Source organism: Pinus tabuliformis, chromosome 1_1, assembly GCF_031772625.1.
Source record: "Pinus tabuliformis cultivar Carrire ecotype Pingquan chromosome 1_1, CPIR1, whole genome shotgun sequence".
NCBI classification, from domain to species: domain Eukaryota; kingdom Viridiplantae; phylum Streptophyta; class Pinopsida; order Pinales; family Pinaceae; genus Pinus; species Pinus tabuliformis.
The window spans coordinates 18,792,603-18,802,397 of record NC_142297.1 but is presented as its reverse complement, the minus strand read 5'-3'; the positions used below and the strand labels follow the sequence as shown (position 1 = coordinate 18,802,397).

At 38.4% G+C, this 9,795-nt stretch overlaps 1 pseudogene; it reads left to right on the top strand.

The window, feature by feature from the left end:
• The first annotated feature begins 9,008 nt into the window (after positions 1-9,008).
• On the top strand, positions 9,009-9,463 carry LOC149211397 (ERAD-associated E3 ubiquitin-protein ligase component HRD3 pseudogene; annotated as a pseudogene).
• Positions 9,464-9,795: the final 332 nt, after the last annotated feature.

Here is a 9,795-nt window from a genome sequence, read left to right as displayed (position 1 = left end):
CCGACGGTTCATTCTCTCCTCGGTATTACCGACACTTGATCCGTGGCTTAACACCCGATTGGTCCATGATCTCTATTTAAAGAGCATGGAGGGTCATTTGTAGGGTAATTCGTCTATGAGAGAAGCATATGTAAATTTTCATTATTTTATTAATAAATTGCCTGAAGTGGCCGTGTTGGCTCAGGCCGTGGACTGTTTCCCTCTTTGAGGGTTTTAACCATGTCAAAATACTGGTGTATTGATCTGTGATCTATTTGTGAGCGGTGTCCTTTGGTGTTCTGTCTAAGGAACTTACCCTGTAAATTCCTACAACATACAGGACCAGTGTTTCGTCATTGGTGGCCACCAGCTCGAAATCGAGCTAGAGGACCTATATTTTTTGACTAGTTTTCCCAAGAGAGGCGAATGATTATCTCTTTTCGGGACTAGGCCAGGTGGCCAGTCTGTCGCTAGTCTCCGATTGGAGTTTTGCAATGATCAAACAAAGGACAAACGGATCGATATTAAAACTATCAACCTTCCTAAACTTAAGGTTATTGCATTCACTGTAACCAGGCTATGTGGGAGTGCAGCATTGCATGTGGATACTGGTTCCCAGATGAAGATGGTTGTAGACTGTTATCGAGGCACCATATTCAACTGGTGCGAGGCTGTGTTGGAAGATGTAAAAGGCCAACTAACAAGAGCAAAGAACGGACAACTAAAAAACTTTGGATATGGTTTTATCATTGTCGACTTTGCTCTAGAGAGGATCCCTATGCTAGTCCTGCAGCATCTTCTTGTTGATGCTGGTCTTCCTCGAGAGCCCAGGATAATGCGTTGGGTTTCTTTGATGGCCCATCGCCCTGAGGAGGGTTCAGAGGTTGTTGGATTTCCACCTGAGTATTTTCGTTGGTTGAACAACCAACTTTTTGTGATTTAGGATTTTCCATATGCTGGGATGGATTATCGCGGTGACCCAGACATGATTCTTCCACTAGGAGAGCAGTGGGATGATTCAGGTAAAATCATTTTCAACACTTTCTAAGTTTTAATTAATTTTTATTTTTATTTTTTAAATCATCCAAAACTGACAATTAAAAGTTTTAAATTCAAATATGTGTCCACGACGACCAGCCACTCTCTAGCCTTACGAGAGGAGACACCCAGCTGCAGCAGTACCATCCCCACAACACTAATCTACAAAGATCATGACCGACTTGGAGAATCATCTAGAGCGCTTAACAGTAGATATTCCAGAGACTGGCATAGATGATATTCCACTTAGGTTACAGAGATATGTGATTGGGGTCCCAAGACCTTTTAGGAGGTTCCTATGTAGGGTGGCCTGAGCAGTGGTTTCTTATCGTAATCATCACCATGGATAGGATGATCTCTTTTGTAGACTCGCACGAAATTTTTGTCTTTTTGTACTATCATTTTTGCTGATCATAAGGTGTTTTTCAACCTATGATCGAAGACATGTATATTTTGACACACTTCTTCTATGCTATGATATATCATTATTATCGGCTATCTCGTGTAACATGTTATAAAATGTTTTAAATTTACTGTTTTGATTATTGCAAATGTCTATTTATCATACAAGAAGCAACTGCATCTACTAATGTATTTAAATGTCTTGGAATATGCTGATATTCAATGTAATCAAATTCACATTCCAAGAGACAAACTCTCAAAAATAATCTTAATAACATTGGATTTCTAATGGCATAAACCTTGTTAAGTTGTAATACAACAAGTTCAGAATCTAACCTAACAATCAAACTTCGAATACCAAATGAGATGGATTCAGGTAATAACTTAATCACTGCACTATACTCTGCAATGTTATTCGTTGTTTGACCTAGGCTTACCGCATGCATAGATACTAACTCATCATAAGGTGAATAGATAACCCAAGCTGTGGAAGAAATATTCTGTGTACTACGACGAGCACCATCAGCAAAACCAATGTATGTTTGAAGAGATGTCGATATCTGCAATATCAAGAGTAAAATCAAGATAAGTAGGAATAGTGATAAAAGCACTTTCTAAACTAGGCATACTTTTCTAATCTAAAACACACCAAAACTAATCTAACAAAAAATCTCCACAATGAAATTTAAGCATAATATCTCTTCAGGTAAAGTCCATTTCTGGGTTTACCTAAAGAGACACCGTAAAAAACTATCAATTCATACGCCTCTTTTGCCAGCTTTCACTTAAGAATATAAGGACCATGCCACATACGTACAAATTTTCCAGCCCTTAGCTTATCGTATGCTTGATCATATAGTAAAACTAGGTCTCCTTCTGAAAAATTACGAGGTGTAACACTTCGGTCGTATCGAACTTTTATTCATTTGGCATGAGTTTCGTTTGCTATTGCAACAGTGCATTGATTCTCATCTAGCTGAGCTAAGTACAAAAAACATTTCTCCGCTTCACAAGTGGTTGGGAGTAATTCTATGGCTAATTGTAATGACGGAATTTCGCATTCAATAAGTAACACTGCTTCCAAACCATAGACCAGTTGAAAAGGAGTGAAACCAGTGGATGTTTTCACTGAGATCCGATATGCGCAAAGTGTTAAAAATAGCATGTTATGCCAATTCGACTTATGAATACCAATGATTCGTTGGATCATAGTGACTAAAACTTTATTGATAGCTTCAACCAGACCATTAGCCTACAGATAATACGGAGTAGAACTATCGTGGCGCAGGCCAAGATGATCTATTAGTTCGGTAATCATGATGTTTTGAAAGTGACTTCCATGATCAATAATAATAGTTTAAGGAACACCGAATCTAGCAATTATATGATTGAATACGAAATTTGTAGCAGTCTTGCTGTCTACCGAAAATGTAGGCATCACCTCGGCCCACATAGAAAAATAATCTACCGCTAGGATAATATACGCATGCCCCCCGACCGAGTGAGGATTACATGTAATAAAGTCAATACCTTACTTTGTAAAGGACCGACAACAATTATAGGGTGGAGAGGAGCAGGTGGAGCACACATTTTACGATCAAAGATTTGACAATTGTGGCATTTTTGGATTGCATAGATACAATCTTTGAATAAGGATGGCCAGAAATACTCAGTGCGCAATATCTTTTGGGTTGTGGCATACCAAGACAAATGGCCACCACATGCTCCAGAGTGACAGTCATTCAGAAAATTTTTAGCTTCTTCATAAGTTAGATAACGTCGGAAAACAGATTCCGCCCCACGACGATAGAGTGTATCACCAATAATATTGTATTGTTGGGATTGGAAACGTATTTTCCATTGCTAATATTGTGAGATTTCAGGCCGAAAAAATTGGGTTTGGAGATAAACAATAATATCTCCATACCATAGATCAAGAGTGTAAGAAACAAGGATTCGTCCGCAATGGGCTCTTCCGCCACAGTTTAGTATCAGTACGTGGGAAATCACACATCAGTTCGGCAAAAACCAAAGATTTCTTTACCTTGGATTTTTCGAATTCCAAGTCAAATTCCTACAGGATAACTATCCATTTGGAATACTTGCCCCCTACCAGTTTTTTGGTCAAGATATACATCATAGGGTTACAGTCAAAAATTACCATGGTTTTGCGTAATAAGATGTAGTGACGAAATCTTTGGATAGCTTGGATAGCTGCCAATGCCAATTTCTCCACATGTGAATATTTAAGCTCAATTGGATGCAGAGTTCGACTAAGATAGTAAATCACATGTTCGTTGTTGAATTCATCTTCCTGAACTAAAACCATGCCAATGGTGGAATGAGAAGCGGCGAGATACAAAAAGTAATCCTGGTTGTAATTGGGAGGATGCAGTAATGGTGCATGGGTTAACGCATGTTTAAGTGCATCAAAAGATTTGTCAGCTATCTCATCCCAAAAGAATGGAGTATTCTATTTCAACAACCTAGTAAAACCTTTCGTTATCTCGGTGTAGTTAGGAATTAAACAACGTAAAAATTTTGCTTTCCCTTGCAAACTTTGGAGATGAAGAGTCGAAGGAGGAGGTAGATTGACGATAGCTTCAACCTTCAAGGGATTGACATGAATTCCAGCTTTTGAAACAACAAATCCCAGTAAACGACCCATTTCTACATAGAATACACATTTGTGTGGATTCAGCCTAATTCGATAATGCCTACATCTCATAAAGATAGCTCATAAATGAGTGAGATGATCGGCTCTATGTAATGAATGGGCAGGTAAATCATCGAGATAAGGCTACACGATGTGCTTGATGTCATGAAATGTGTAAGACATAGCCCTTTGAAAAGTTGCTCCAACGTTCTTCAATCCAAAAGGTAATTTGCAGCAAGAAAATTTCCCCCATGGACAAATGAAAGCCATTTTAGGTTGATCAACAGGGAGTATGTTGATTTGATTGTAACCAGAAAAGCCATCCATAAAGCAGTACATTTCACTGCAAGCACAATCATCAATAATTTGATTGATATAGATGGTTGGATAATTTTCTTTAGGACAAGCTCGATTAATATCCCTATAATCGATACATATTCTTATCATTCCTTGCTTTTTGTTAACAGGAACAATATTCGATACCCAATCGGTTAAAGGAATTGGATAAATGAAACTTGCGTGAATTAATTTTGACAACTTCAGCTTTAATAGCAATGGCTTTTCTTGGATGTATCTGACACAAACATTTCCAGACAAGTTTAGCATCTGGGTAAGTTTTAATTTCATGGACAAGAATTGATGGATCGATTCCTAGCATTTCTTCATATGACCAGGCAAACACATCACGGAATTGTTGAAATAGGGCTTTATAAGTTTGGATTTCATTGTCCATACAGGAAGCACCTATATGAATGTTTTCAATAATTTTGGGTTTAACTGAAATGTCAATAGGAATTGTTCAAGAGATATTTCCCAAATTTAATTTAGAATCAGGATGTTGCAATGGATTCTGTAGTTCTTTGACATAGTCAGTAGTAAAAATAGATGAAAAATCATTTTCAAAATGATAAAGCTCAAGTAAAAATGAAGATTGATGATGAAGATCTTCCCATGGTAGATCATCAACAGACAAAAGTTCATGAATCTACTCATCAGTATGAACAGGATCAGAAAATGTTATTGAAGCTGAGGTTGATATTGAAAGTGATTCCCCATGGACCACATTCATTGGATCAGTTTTAGTTGAACAAGAGTCAGAAAATTACTGTACAGCCTAATATGCAATTTCAAAGGGACTCAAAGGCATTGCGCCAACAAATGAATCCACCTCAGAATCGGAAGGTACGATCCAAGGATCATCAAAAGCAATAGTGCTCGATGAAATCATATGAATAGTTGAAATAGAAGGCGAAATGTTAGGAGGAGGGAAGGAAAAAGTTCCTAGTAAACCAGAATCTTTAATCAAACCTACTCCAACATCCTTATAAGGGATAGTTGTTTTACTGATGTGCTGAATACTATCTGAAGAGGCTAGATCGGATGAAAAATAAGTCATCTGGTCTATCGTAACGATCTTTCCATTATGAGGAAACTTGATAAGCTGAAAGACTGATGAAACAATAACAGTCATAGCATAAGACCAATTGTGACCCAGGAGAAGGTTGTAATCTAGAGGGGCATCAACCACTTCCACATCTAGATTTACGATTTTGCCTTCGACCCCTATAGGTAAATCCTACAAAATACCAAAAGGATGGAACCCTCGGCCATAAAAAGCCTTTAGAATCGTCGGAGACTGATTGAGTGTGGTAGAACCATGCGATCTCCAACACTAAACCGACATAATACATGTAGAAGCTCCTTCATCAATCACAGTCCGAAAGCAAGGTCTTTTTTTTACTAACATTGGAATCTGGAAAGCCATTTTATGAGGTAGGAGGGGTGTACTATTCTCTAAATCGAAGATTATTAGGTTTGAATCCTAAATATCAATATCTCCTATACCAGACAATAGTAATTTACGCTCTGCTGGGCATGATTGCAGCACTTCCAAAGCGGACATTGCTAAAAGGGAAATAGCTAAGTCATCAACAATGTTATAATTCTGAGAAGCTCTCGCATGTGGATTGAAAGCTTATTTATGAAGTATATCTTTAGTAGGCAGTTTGATTACTATGTCAAGGTTAGGTTTCTTGATCTGTAGCGGATCAGAACCAGGAGTAGTTGTAGTTGATGTGTTTGAATTAGAAGATTTTGCTTCTTTACCACCAACAGGATTTTTACTACCATAATCTTGTGACCGCGTCACAATCCTGACATGAGACATCATCATAATGGGTTCTTCTGAGGCATTCAAGGAAGAACAAATTATCTTAATATCTTGATTAAGAAAAGGATCCTTCAAGACAGCAGGCATTTGAGAACCTTTAATGATTTTCGAAACCTCTGCTCGATGTGGGCAGTCTCTGGTAAAATGATCCTCGTCACAAATGAAACAAGGATATCGGGGTTTACATTTTTCATCAATAGATTCATTTTTATCCGTTTTCTCTTTTGAGTTTTGTTTGTTTTTATTCTTCTCCTTCTTTTTACTACCAGATTTTGATTTGGCCATAGATGATTCTACGACATGGATATTGGCAAGAATTTCAGCGGAAGAATCTCCTGTGGGGGAATCAGGGAAAGTTATAATAGGAGAATAATTCTTTGAATATTTCTTCTTACTTTTAGTACTAACTGAACCAATCATACTGTTAGCGGCATGAAACCCTGAAGGAGCTACAGTTATTTGATCGTGTTTTGGAAGATCAGGGATTTTTTCATGTAAAGTACCCGACTGCATATAAACGAGGTAAAGGTACTAAGCCAGAGCAATGACTTTCTCTTCAGTGACAACTCCTACCTTAGCTACATCTTCAGTGATTTTAGGTAACAATGATTTAATGAACCATTCTGTTGAAATTTGATCTGGAATGAAAACTTTCACCAAACGCCTTCTACGTCGCCATTCATGAATATGATCAGAAATATATGGGGACATGGATTGTTTTAGTGAAGTTAACAGTTCCATGCCATTGTCGTATCTGACAGGAAACTGAAAATGACTTAAGAAAGAAGTGGCTAACTGACTGAAATTATAAAAAAAGCCTCGTGGTAACTCAATGTACCATTTGGCAGCAAGACCAATAAGAGTTCATTGAAAAAGACGTAATCGAATTGAAGCATCAATGATGGAATTAGATGCACACCAGAGGTGATAAATCATAACATGATTTGATGGATCCTCTCCTGACTTACCCTCGAATTTCGGGATATCATTGGGCAACTTACTAGGCATTGGCGGCCAATACGGAAAATAGTAAATCGGATCGTTCGTAAGGCGCGACAAATAAGGTAAATCCAAAGTTGCAATAAATGGTAACTAACGGTTAGGGTCGCGAAAACCTTAGGTAACAAGACCAACTCCAGGAGGAGGATATCTAGGATAACTTGGAATTGGATTTTCATTAGGAATGTTATAACCTCCCGGGAAACCAGGATTAATCGAACCAAACTGGGGTTGTTGAGGTTGTTGATAAGTATAGCCAGGATATAGTTGATACTGATAAACTGTGTTTTTTTATAGTAGGACCGAATTGATATTGTCCCTGGTACGGTTGATAAGTGAATTGCGGTTGACTTGTGACAACTGTACTTGGACCAACTTGTCCTGTAGGCATCTGGACTGAAGTCTGAACTGTAGGCCCTGACTATGGTAAAGAGACTTGAGGAGTTTTCACTAATGGAGGAACAGTAGAAACTGGAGCTATAGATACTCCAGAAACAGGTGTGGCAGGTGTTATCACTTAAGAATTCTAATTTCAAAACCGCTCACATTAGTTTGATGGTAAAAAAAAAAATTCGGTGCTAGTCTAAGTTTGATTTTTGTTTTTAGAGTCTTGAGTCAACTATGTATTCTCATTCATCACCGGTCATTCTCATTCATCCCCGTCTCATAGCCATGTGTCAGTTTTGTTCAAAAGTTACTATGTGTCACAAAGCTCTTTAGGTTATTTCGTAGCTTATGAAATAATTTTGAAGTGTTTCCGCAGCGCATAAAGCCTTTTTGTAGTTTCGCAACGCAACATGTTTTAGGCTGCGCTACGAAATTGAGGATTTGTTCGAATCCATAGCCAATATTTCACAGCTGTCTCCTATGGATTTTGTGGGATTATCTTACTCGACATGTCACAGTGCTGGATCTTATCATCAATATACAAATAATACTGCTGTGTTTTATTCTCAAGGTTTTTCCTATAATCCCGCTACATTGGCCGAAGTTCTGGTATCCAGTAGAGGTCAATATCCTAGCATGCCTATTGTACAGAGTTCTGCTTTCCTCCAGAAATCTGCATCTAGTGAAAATCTCACAGGGGAACATACATCAGGTTACCTAAATTTTCCGTCATCAGATTGCCAAAGAGGAGCTATACATGGTAGTATCTTTGATGAAAATCCAGAATACATCAGGCAATGGCTGCAAGAGTTGGAGAGAGAACGTTTTAGTGATATTGATGAAGCAAGTATCATTAGCCCCGCTCAAAGCACATATATTGACAGGGAATGGGCAGACACAATAGAAAACCTCCTGTATGAGGATTCCCCTATGCATTCTCCGATGGAGAGCACAACCTTGAAGGATTATTCTAAAGGAAGCATAGATTATCCCAGTGTTGCAAATATCTCTGATTCATGTTCTGTTTCACAAACTAATTCTTTGCAACAAGAAGCATATGCATCAACTGGTCACCGGCAAGATAATGTTCATACAGGGAGCTCTTCCAAATAGCTGTTAGTTCAATGTGCAACTGCAATATCTGAAGGTAAAGAAGAAATGGCATCACATATAATCACAAAATTGAGAGAGACAATCTCAATTCAAGGAGACTCAAATTCGATGGAATTTCTCGGTGAAATTTATGCATATAATGGCATTGGCTATTTGTATATGAAGGTTCATGGAGTAGAAAAGAAAAATTATACAAAGGCAAGAGAATTCTTCAAAAAGGCAGCTGAAAATGACGACCCCATGGTCATGGGCATTACAATCTAGGAGTTTTGTACTTTAAAGGACTGGGTGTGAAGAAAGACATTAAAGTAACTTCCAGGTATTTTATAACAGCAGCTAATGCTGGTCAACCAAAGGCCTTCTATCAATTAGCAAAAATGTTCCAGAAAGGGATTGGTCTGAAAAAGGATCTTAAGATGGCCACTACATTCTATAAGCTTGTTGCAGAGAGAGGACCTTGGGGATCCTTGTTGCGATGGGCATTAGAGTGTTACTTGAAAGGGCAAACAGGCAGAGCTCTGCTATTGTACTCGAGAGTTGCTGAGCTTGGATATGAGGTTGCACAGAGTAATGCTGCATGGATTCTTGATAAGTTTGGGGAATATGATATATGCATAGGAAAGTCAGGTTTCTGCAGTGATGTTGAACGACATCAACGTGCACACACCCTTTGGTGGCATGCATCAGAGCAGGGTAATGAGCACGCGGCACTTTAAATTGGGGACGCCTATTATTATGGATGAGGTACATGTGGTTCCAGCACATATGTTTCGTAAAGTCATTAGCATTACAAAGTCTCATTGTAAACTTGGGCTTACAGCTACACTTGTCCGGGAGGATGAGCGCATTACTGATTTGAACTTCTTGATTGGGCCCAATTTATATGAAGCCAATTGGTTGGATTTGATGGAGGGAGGAGTTCAGATGTTTTTGTCTCAGGTTGTCATAGCAATAATATTAGGGATTAAATTTGGAGCAAATGGAAACAACTCGCAGTTTGAGCATTTTTATAGAGGACAATCAGGGCGGTGCCGACGTTACACAAATTCAG